The sequence below is a fragment of the Papaver somniferum genome, chromosome 6 (genome assembly GCF_003573695.1).
Source record: "Papaver somniferum cultivar HN1 chromosome 6, ASM357369v1, whole genome shotgun sequence".
Classification (NCBI taxonomy): Eukaryota; Viridiplantae; Streptophyta; class Magnoliopsida; order Ranunculales; family Papaveraceae; genus Papaver; species Papaver somniferum.
Window position 1 is genome coordinate 55,874,187 of NC_039363.1, and position 9,364 is coordinate 55,883,550.

The following is a 9,364-nucleotide window of genomic DNA, read 5'->3' on the forward strand; positions in this document are numbered from 1 at the left end:
TAAAATCGAAAGAGCAAGACGTGAAGAGATTTCCAAGGAAATTCAACTAACCTTTGGTGGAAGGCATGAGGAATCCGTAATCCTTGTGTTGGCAGCTTTTGTATAAATTCGTCTTAGCCGTGGGATGCTGGCACCAGTGCGGCGTCTTTGCCTACTGGTTAAGGAATGGTTCATGGCACTGCTGGCTAGGGCATTGGTTAGGACGCGGTTGGAGTTGGCTTGGGATCTGGATGGCACTTGTCAGGAACGGAAAAGTTGGTGTTGAGAAGGATGCAAGTTGTTGGTGATGGCTAGGGTATTCGAACCGTTGGCGCTGCTGGCTTGGCCGTGATGCTGCTGGCTTGGCTTGGCCATATAGTCGTCGGCGCTGCTAGCTTGGAATGGTGGATGACGTGGTTCACTTGGAAGGGCCAATGGCGTGGCTATATTGGAATAGCCGTGGACCGGTGAAGATGGAGCCATGGAGCGTCGGCGTAGTGCTGGCTTGGCCATGGAGCGGTGAAGATGGAGCTATGGAGCATCGGTTTGGGACGCGGACTGATGGCGCTATCTTGGCCGCGGAATATTGGCGCCATGGAGCTTTTCCAGCGCGGGTCCGTCTGTCTCTTTTAGTGTATAACCCAAATAGGAAACCTTCCCTGTCCTTTTAATCTCGTAGCATTGATTTTGTTCTCACATCTTGGAGCTAGCGGCAAAGCAGTAGCAACACAGCGGGCGAGCTTATTTCAGGTATGTATTCCAGCGTTCCTTCTTTGTTCTTTTGTTTTTGTGTAAACCCTAGCCATAGGCGTGACTTCTTGTTTATGGGTAAAAACTGATTCTGCTGTTTTTGGTAATTTGGGGTGTGTTGATAAGAAACTAGTTCAAACCCTAAATAAATGCATTGCACGGGAATGCTTTTAGGTTCGAGAAATCAATTTGTAAGACTCTGGCCTAAACCAAGAAATGGTCGTTCCAGATTCAATTCGGTCACAAGGTGAAGGAGAAGGGTTGATCTTAGGGAGGGAAGCGAAGAAGGTGTTGAGATTATGAAGGTGTTGGCTGTTTATGACTTGTATCATAATGTTGAACTTGCTTGCACAATGTAAGCTACCAGTTCTGGGTGTTTTCTGGATACTGTGACAACACTTGGTTTCTATGTCTTGTCTGAAAATAGGTCGGAGAACCTATTTATACAAGTCATTGAGCACAACCCTCATCTCGTAGGAAGTGGAGGAGGTGAAGTGATGGAGTAGTGGGGTCTTGTATGATGATTGTCACATGATCACATATTTTTCTACTTCCCTTATCCTTGTTAACCGTCCACCTTTTCCTGACACGTTCTCGTAATGGCGCGTTGCACGCTGCACGCTGTAAACCGCCAGACCAATACCCCAGTAAATATCCCCCAACATGTGACATGCTTGATTCTCGAACGAGCGGATTGTGGGACCCACCGCATGGAATAACATACGACGCTATTAAGTTAAATAACTAAGTTATTTAAGGAATCGATATTCATGTGTATGCTCGATGCATGTAATGCATCGTTTTCAAGCAAGCAGCTCAAAACAATCGATATGCATGAAGCATCGCTGTTTTAAAGCTTGACTGAATAAGTCGCGGATTAAGCGTCTTAAAATAGCATCATGTCCAACCATCTCCGAGTGATCGTTTGTGGGACGCATGGGAGAGCCATCCCCTGGCCGATTACTCCCTGTGGCAGAGTGTTGGACGATGATTATCGAGGTGCTCCATTGGTTGCCTAGTTTTTAACCCAGGATGTCCGACCAAGCTGGAAAAGTTGGACGGAAGAGATGGTTTACGACATATATTTGCGACCGTTGATGGAATTTTAGGGTTTTTAAGAGGTGCGCAAGCATCCCTCTTTGGCTTGACCGAATCCACACATGGGCACCGATTTTGGGTGAATCGTTTGGGCATGCGTGAAGATGGCTCTCCGTCGTGCATGCCTCCCCTTCTTGATCCCATGAATATTCGATCTTGGCCACTCAATTTGACCGACAAAGATGAGTGGCAGTGATTGATTTGCGACATAAACGTGTTGCCGCAAAAGAATGAAAGGTCGTGTGGCATGCCACTGGGGGGGCGCGTTTCGAGGTGCCAGGTCCTAGTCTTCCTAGGTCGGCCGACCACATGCAAAGGTGGGCCCATAGTGATCATGTTGACACTCTTGGGACCTCTTAAGTCTATATCTACACACTCCGTCCAGGTTGGCAAAGATGGATGGTCGTGATCGAACTACGACAGATATGCATCGCCGAAAACCCTAATTAGGGTTTTGAAACAGTCACGTACACGTGACTTTGGCCAAATGTTTTGGCGAGCTATGCTTCTCCTTTGGAGAGACCGATCATGTGGGGTCCACATCGGGCTGACGGTGAACATATGTGCACCTTCCTGATGGTCCTAGGCGCGATCTAAGCCATCCAAATATGCTGGCTAAGTTGGATGGTTGTGATCGATTTAAGACACTAGTGGACTTCCGCGACCCTTGAAATCATCATGCTTGCCATGTTTTGAGCAAACATTCATTTCTCCATGACTATACCGTGAGCAAATCGATTGAGTAACGGTAGAGTGGGCCTGCCAACATGTGTATTAGCGCTTCGCCAATCATTCATGGGATGATCTAATCCGTCCAACCAGGCTGGCGAAGTTGGACGGGTATGATAGCTTTTGAGACCGTTTTCTACGGTCTTGGCTCATTCGAGCTTGGTTTTACGCAGCGCAGTCGCTCACGTTTGGATCAACGTTTGAAGTGATCTTGAATGAGAAACATGGGGATCGATCAACTAGAGGACTGGTGGTCCCGCCGGTGGTTGCTACGGTGATTTCCCGATCCTGCTAAGAGTAAGCTATATTTGTTAAATTATGCGGCCAAGTTGTGTGGTCGTGATTGTTTCTGAGACTGACATTAACATACTAGATTTTCTTTAAGAATAAATGTGTGTTCAATCACTCCAACTTTAATTAAAGTGTGTGAGCACAGATCGATCTCTTTGTCAGAGAGATGTAACTCGTATGAGTATTTTTTGTGCAGATCCCAATACTAACACTTCAGGAGATTCATGCTACTCTGCTGAGAGTGAGCATTGATCGTCATGTCATGTCAGCATTGAGAGTTCTAATGGTAACATAGCACCGCAAAATATCAGGCGAGTCATGCATTAGTTAATAATGCTGGCATAAAATAGGATTCACAGAATACTTGGGTTTACTACTGTGCGCACCATTCTGAATGAATCTCATATATACTGAGTTTGTTCACTACATGTGTAAATAAAGAGGTTTTAGCACTCATCACTTTCAAATGGCCTTTATTCCTTTGCAGGATCACGGCGCTAAATATAGGGTTTTATGATTTTGACCCCGAACTAATAACCACCATCAATACTTCCACAAAATATTTTTGATATGAATAACTCCTCTTCACGCCAGCAGTATTATATTAGGGTTAGCTATAACGTGAATAGCAACGAAACCAATTAACATGTTAGGTAATTATTTGAGCGTGGACAACTATATTCGCTCCTTCCATAGAAACCTAGTTGTTAAGGTTTCCTTTGTTCATGAGTGCAACTCCCGCGTCAAGGTATGATTTGGTCGAGAGCATGGCTCCCGTGGTGTTGAATGGTTTCGACCAAGAGCATTTTTTTTGCGGCAGCACACATATCCTGTCAAGCAAGCATCAGTCCCCATTCTTTGTCCGTGAGTACCATGACATGCGGCCAAGGAAAACTTCTTCATAAGAAATTCGTTGTTGGCTCTTGATTATTGTACCCAGATCCTGAAAAAATCTCCATGCATGTTTTTTATTCAAAGTAGTAACTCTTGTCTTGCTTTGTTGTAGTTATCTCGAAAGTGGGAATAGTATAAGAAATTTTGTTAAGATGTCACCTAAAAACATTTTTGTCGCCGCATCGAGAAGTGCTAACAACTCCAAGACGAACACAGATGATGAATTTTTTATAAAGTCTTCTTCGCCTAGGAAAACCCATCTCAAGTATGTGGGGATCCTTCTGACCGGTTCAGAAAATGAAGGAGAGGTCCAGTCAGTTCGACCAGGGCGTGTAATGCGGTTTTGCCTTCAGAGGAAAGAGTATCGTGCTTTTCCCATTGACTTCAAAATCTGTCAGAGTCCATTCCGCTCTTTTGATAAATGGATGAAATTCATGATAAGTCAAGACTGTATGAGAGCCAATTTGACCAAGGCGCGAATCATCGATGCTGTCATGGCTTCTGCAATACTTCAAATTAGGAAAGATATCCCGGGCTTGATCGCTTTTATCTCCAGATGGTGTTCGGATAGTCACACGGCCATATGTAGGAGGGTTGAAATAACTATCTCTTTAGAGAGTTTAGCCATCTTGCTGAACCTTCCCATAACAGGGAATCTTGATATCACGTTGTCCAACGATGAAGAAGAAATGCGTGCCACTCTTGTCGAGAAGTCAAAAGGATTTGCTCGGAAGGATTACGAGACGAAGTGCTTCTATAGCTGGTGGGTGTCTGAGTGGTTCCCTGATGAGCCGGAGTCGGATCTAGTGCTGGATGATACACTCCATGTTGCTGCATTTTTAGCTCTGTGGCTGTCCAGAGATATTTTCGATGACGGCTCTGGTAAGAAGGAGATAAGGCAGGAGCTCATTAAATTTGCCATCAAATTGGTGAGAGGCGTCATTCTTCCTATTGGTGGCTTGTTTCTTGGTTATTTGTACACCCATTTGGATCATCTGGTCGCGGACATGTACGCTTCAAATGGTTATATGAAAGTGGACTCGTATGTTCACGTCGCTTTTCTCCAAACATGGTTGTGGGAGCATTTCGCAAAATATGCTCCCAAACCGTCGGCTTCACTTCCTGAGTCTTGCGGCGGCTCCAAAATACTGCGCTAGTTGAATAAGCGCCCAAAATATGGATCAAAGCTCATCGACTTTCTTGACAATGCCCATGCCGTTATCTTTCTTCCTTGGGCTCCAGTCCACGCGTCCATAGTTCGGCCGAAAACTTTTTCCGCTGCTCCGAACTTGACTTTGCTTTCTGCCATAGAGAATATGAGCGTCGGAGAGGTTGTATTTATGTGAAGCTGTATCCCAGGACACGTGCCATCTTTCTTCCGGGGGTCTTTCAAGGCAGTCCCTTATAATATTGACAGGGCGGCTCGGAATATGGGTTTTGACCAAGGGGTCCTATTTACTCGCCAGTCGGTTGCTCCGGAAGAATTGTTGCCAGCTGTCCTTGATGCCCGTGTTCTCGTGCAAGGTAAAAGTATTCCTTTCTTGCTCTCAGAACGAAGTCCAGTGACAACCTCCAGGTACAACGTGTTCTGGCAGGATGAGTTTCTTGTCATCCATGGATTTGTGAATGACGTGGTGGAAAATTCTCGTGGCAAGCCTTCCCCTGCGACTTTAGCGGAACATCCATTATTGAGAGAGCCTTCTACTGCTAAGCAAAAATCTCCTATCTCGGACGTGAACAGTCCCCAGAAGAATGAACGAAGGTCTAAAAACCGTGCGGGTGGTTTTTAGTCGGATTCGACGGCTCTTCCGACTTTTAGTTCTTCCAATATGCGAGTATGTATGATTTTCTTCCTGATTTGGTCATCTTGCATAAATATTCTTAATTGTTGCCACTGAATATCTCTTCCCTCTTGATTCAGGGTCTCAACAAGATAAACGTCTTTACCAGACTTGCAAGTGGCCAAAAGTTGATGCCTTCTGAAGAAAAGTCTGGCGATACTGAGCCTCTCAGTAGTGAAGAGGAAGAAGAAGGAAACTCAGAGTCTGGAGGTGATGGGGAAAGTTCTTCAGAGCGGGGCAGCGAGTCCTCTTCTAATCCCAGTGGGCCCACAGAAGAGTCGGTGAGTCTCCCACACGTTTTCCTCCTGGACTATTTACTTATACCGAATAAATATTCAATTGGTGGTATTTACAGGAGGAGGCCTCTTTTGAAAATAATTCTGAGATGGAGATTCACGACAATGAAGATGTAACAGTGTCTCCAATCATGAAAACCGTACCTGCTGGTAATCTGGATATGGAGGTTGATCATCATAAAGATACTGCTATGTCTCCCATGGCGGAAAATGTTGTCGTGACGACGGGCGTGATTGTTCCCAAAGAATCTTTGCTAGTCGCACATCCAGCTGCAGGTGTCGTTTTTGATCCTCTATTCGAGGATCCTTTCGAAGGTCATGTGTTGGTTGGAGGATTCAGTGTGCCTGTGAAGTATGCGGAGCTATATACCAAGATATGGAAGAGGTATGGGCACATCGCCACGACCAAGAAGGTTGATAGTCGCTTTGCATTGGTTAAGCACGTGGAGGAGAATTTATCTTCAATTCATGACATGTGTGGCGTGACTGGACACACTTTTTTCTGGAGATGTAGTCAAAAGCTGGGAACTCCATCGGGATATGTGTGTAAACTTTGAGTTTAATGCCTCATGGTTATGTGATGGATTTTCCGAGATCCAAAGGTTGCAGGCTGAAGCAGTTGGCCCTTCCGCGGATTTGATTAATCAACAGGAGGCCGAAGTCGAGAAGTTGTCCCAGGAGTTGAAGCTGAAGCAGGCGGCTCTTCAAAGCATGAAGGACGTTTTCTACAAGAAGGACGAGCCTTTGCTAGGCAATTTTCCTTGAATGTTTTTATTTTCTAAACTTCCTTTGCTTAGGTTTTTTTTTTTTGAAAGGCAAACGAAACACCTGGTTTATGATTTGATATTTTTGGATTGATGGATAATTGTTACCTACGAGGGTTTTAGATTATTCTTTGGAATAAATTTTAGAATAATGCCGTTTTGATCATGACTGTTAGTAGAATGAATATTCCAGGAGAGTCATGGAACAGTGAATGTTGTATGACGGTAGAAAGTATAGGATGAAATTTTGGGGGTAACATGGCTATCGTTTTCTATTATCAACGTGCAAACTTGAAGTAGTAGATTATGTACTTTGTCTAACAAGACTTACTCGCTTTTAGGGTCTCCCAACAAAATGGATCTTCCGGACGTAAGTCTGAGTTCTATGGGCGACGTCGTTGTGACTGTGAGAAGTCCCCAGTCATTCCTCATCGTGTAATAACTGACAACTGAGCCATTGAACCCCGCGCGGATCGTTTGCTTCTACTATCTTGATGTCTGGGTTGAAGAATGAAACTCGGAATTGGAAATTGATATTGTAACCGAGAGATCAATCTCCCACTGTGGTCGCCAATTGTTTGAGGGTGAAAATTGTTTCTGCCGGTTTTGGTAATTTCATGTGTGTGGATGAGAAACGAGTTTAAACTCTAAACAATGCACTGCACGGGAGTACTTTTGATTCGAGAGATCAATCTGTACAATCCTGGCCTAAACCAAGAAATGGGCGTTCCAGGCTTGCTTCGGTCACAAAGTGAAGGATAAGGGTTGGTCTTAGGGAGGGAAGCGAAGAAAGTGTTAAGACCAGAATCGTTGATTCTGGAAGTGTGGTGGTTTTGTGACTTGTATCAGAAAGTAGAACTGGCTAGCTGAATGAAAAGCTACCTGGTGATTTCTGGATGGTGTATTGTTATCCTGACCAAAACTTGTTGTTTGGTGGAAAATAGGTGAGACCTATTTATACAAGTCGCAACAAAACGTACCCTGGTCTCGTGGGAAGTGGAAACGATTGAGTGGTGGAAGAAGGGAGTACCGGGTAACGCCTGGAATTTATGTTTCCATAATGAAAGATACTTTTACACCATTACTTTTTGTTATTACTAACCTCCCCGCTTTATGACACTTTCTGTAACGGGCGTATTGCACGCCGCACGCTGTAAACCGCCAGACCAATAACTCGATGAGTATCCCCCAGTTTGTGACATGTTTTGATGTCTCGAGTGTTTTCGTGGAAAACATGTAGCACTTTGCTACGTGTGGCAATATAAAAATGAGAGGCTTGCCATAGGTAAATAACATACGTGATGCTAGGCTCGTTTTGGCTAGTCGCCTAAAACTTATCACGAGCTGAATGGCTCGGTGGAGAATTCAGATGGCTGAGATTACATCTCATGAGGAAGAGTGGATATTGATTATGGCCGCATCTTGTTGTATAGTGAAGTGGTGTCATTGGCATAGTAGCGCCTGGTGGATCCATGACATAACGACATTCTAGTGGATGTGGCATGGCGGCATGCTAGTAGCTGTGGCATGGTGGCATGCCAGTGGTCGTGGAATGGTGGCATGTCAGTGGCCGTGGCATAGCGATATGCTAGTAGCCGTGGCATGGCGGCATGGCCGTGGCCGTGGCATAACGACATGCTAGTAGCCGTGGCATGGTGGCATGCTAGTGGTCGTGGCATAGCGATATGCTAGTAGCCGTGGCATGCTGGCATGCCAGTGGTCGTGGCATAGTGACATGCTAGTAGCTGTGGCATGGTGGCATGCCAGTGGCTGTGACATAGCAGCATGTCAGTGGCATGTCCACGTCTGTAGTGTTGTAGCATGACCAAGGTTAAGATTTGGCTCCGTGACTAAAGTTAAGGCTTGGCGGCATGGACAAGGTTAGGGATTGGCGCCGTGTCCATGGATAGGGTTTGACACTGTGGCCGAAATTAGGCGTCGTGGCCAAACTCGGATTTGATGTCGTGGCCAAAGGGTTTGGCGGCATGGTCGCTCAAAAGTTGCCACAAGCCTGTTAGTTTGGTGGCGAACTTGGGAAGACCTTCGTATGGCAGATGAAGAAACGTTTGATGAGTTTAATCACAAAGTGTCTGAAATTGTTAATGCATCTTTTGCATTGGGTAAGAATTTTCCTGTAAATGACATTGTGATGAAAATTCTCAGATCGCTGCCATCTAGATACGATTCTAAGAAGCATGCCATCGTTGAAGGAAATAATCTCGCAACGCTTTCCAGAAATACTCTGGTTGGGAAGCTAAAGATCTTTGATCATGAGCATACGTCCAAGTCTAGTAAGGATGTTGCTTTCAAAGCACTAAAGAACACTAAATCACTTGATAAAAGTAAAAGTGTTTATATCTCTGAAGATGATCTTTCCGACGCTGATTCATCAGATGAAGATCTTGACAAGTCAGTCTCGTTGATCACCAGATAGTTTAGGGATCTTCTTTTGAAGAGAAGTAAATGGTTTTCCATTGATAAATCCAATTCATCAAATAAATCTCATAATCGTGTTCCTCCTAAAAGTAGGAATATTGATGAAACTGATGACGAGGATATGCCTCGGTGCTTTAAGTGTAAAGGTTTTGGTCATTTTAGAAATGAGTGTCCAAATCGAAATAAATACACTGGGAACAAAGGTCTTGCTGCAACTCTTGATGAAATGTCTGACAATTATGATTCTAAGGAAGACGAAAAATCAAGTGTTGCACTTGTTTGTGAA